Raw genomic sequence first — 2,335 nt, 5'->3', positions numbered from 1 at the left:
GGGCTCGTCCGGACCGCCCACGTGACGTGATAGTATCCTTGATTGAAGAGAGAATGGCTTTGGTCATTAGCACTGATCAGATTGAGATCCATCTGATTTGATCAATGGGGTCATTGGATGATTTATTGTCCAATCTGAACAACTGAATTAGAATCTGATCAGCTCATTTAATGGAATGTGCTGATGGGTCCAATGGTTCGCTGCCTTTTGCCTTGTATGATGAATCTTGTGTTGGTGGTTTCTAATCGGTTTATGAGAAATAAATAAAGATGGTAAGAGTAGGGAGAGAGACTTAGTTTCAGAAGAGATAGTAACCGTGTGATGACAAAGTTATGTGTGCTGTATAATTGTAAGCCATGGTTCATTGTTCTCTTAGGTAATATTGAATGCATGATGGGCACTCAATGTTGTTAAGATGGATTATGCATTTGTTAACAAATGTGGTGAATGGAAAACACAACCTCTCGACGCAAAATAGTTCATTAGAGATGTTAACTGTTGAATAATCCATCAATGGCAGAAAGCTAATGGCAAAAGGCGATGAACTGTTTTGATTTTTGTAACTGGATTAACTTTGATTTTTGTCTAGCAAATCAATACCAGGAATTCAGTGTTAACTTGATAAACCAATCAATTTTTGAATCAATCAAAGGAACTCCCAACATCATGCTTGGTGAGAAAGGCACACTTATAACCAATTCCAATTTGGTTGGGACCGCAAGGAATAAGTGTCTCATTTTATTGAATCAAGTTGATGATTGTGGATTTCCATCAAATCCATACAATATATTTAAAAAGTTGATATCACTATGGAAAATTGGCATTTTACTTCGGCTAATCCAAGGCCATCCACTAAATCTTTTTGGTTCAAACCAGAAGACCATATCAAAGTTGATAATTCAAAGTTATAATATATGGTTTCTAACAGTGCATTAATATAACTGATTGGATTTAAATTATATGACAATTTGACTATTTAATGCCATAATATTTGGTTTTTAATAATGCATTAATATAATTAATTGGTTTTAAACTTTTATAATAATTTGAAAAGTAAATGTCATAATATTTGGTTTTTAATAATGCATTAATATAACTAATTGGTTTTATATTTATATAATAATTTGGTAATAAGAGCCATAAGATATGGTTTTTAATATTGCATTAATATAATCAATTGGTTTTAAACTTATTTAATAATTTGAAAATAATTTTAAGAGTTAAAAATAAAAAACTAACCTGGACAATTCGAAAAAATCAATGGATTGGTGCTGGATCTCGACAACCCATATTCTCTCATGGTAGAGCCCTTGATTCAAGCTCAATTTTCTTAGGAGAAGCACCAATTCACAAGACTTTGAATCCAAAACGCCAAGAACTAAGCGCTCCAGCTGACACAAACACACTCTTTGAATCTATGTAGTTGTTTCACAAGGTCCAAACATTTTGGAATCTATCATCAGTGATGAACGGAATGAAGCAGTACATGAGGTTATCTATGTTCATGAGATTATTTGTGAAGTTATCTAGTATCAAAATGGGAAATCTTAGATTATTTGTGTTCATGAGGTGTCAGCATCACCATAAACCTCTCATACAATCCCACACACCATCTTTACTAAAGTCTAGGATGCCTCAATCCCGAATTATGTCAACATAGGTGATGCAGCTCCTTGATCCTGATTTTCTTTCCCATTCTACCCTCCTTGCCACGCTCATTAGCTTGCTTATCCATCCCATCGAACCATTATTATTCGCTCGCTAAGCTGCTACCACAACTTTCTGATATGCCTTGAAGAATTGACAACCTCATAATATTAAAAAATATAAAAAATGCTAACTAAATATATATAATGAAAAAACATAGCTTCTAAATAAAAGCCATATATAGTACTGTTAAAAATATTTTTTAATATTTTATTTTTTGGGATTCCTTTTCATGCTCATGATATGATCAATGTACCTAAAATATATTTTATGTAGGATAATATGAATTTCTCATGTTATAAAGCAAGTTATTTGAGTGTTCATGATATTTTTTAAATATCATTTTTTTGTCCAAAACCATATTCTACAATGTCAATGTATTATATTATTGATATATATTTACTAGCACAAGTGTGTACGATTTGACAGGAATTTAATGGGATCATTATCTATGGGATTAAGCATTTCATTAATTAAGTCATTGGAAGATTGGGCTTAAAAGTATAAATTTCAGTTTCAGGCTTAAAACTGAGAAACCAGAGGATTCTAGGCTGTAATCTTGCCCATCTATTTAGTCAAGAACAACCCCACAAAAGAGGGAAGATGTATTCAGATGAAAAAGCCCCAA

The sequence above is a fragment of the Wolffia australiana genome, chromosome 5 (genome assembly GCF_029677425.1).
Source record: "Wolffia australiana isolate 7733 chromosome 5, ASM2967742v1".
NCBI lineage: Eukaryota > Viridiplantae > Streptophyta > Magnoliopsida > Alismatales > Araceae > Wolffia > Wolffia australiana.
This window is presented reverse-complemented; position numbering follows the sequence as displayed.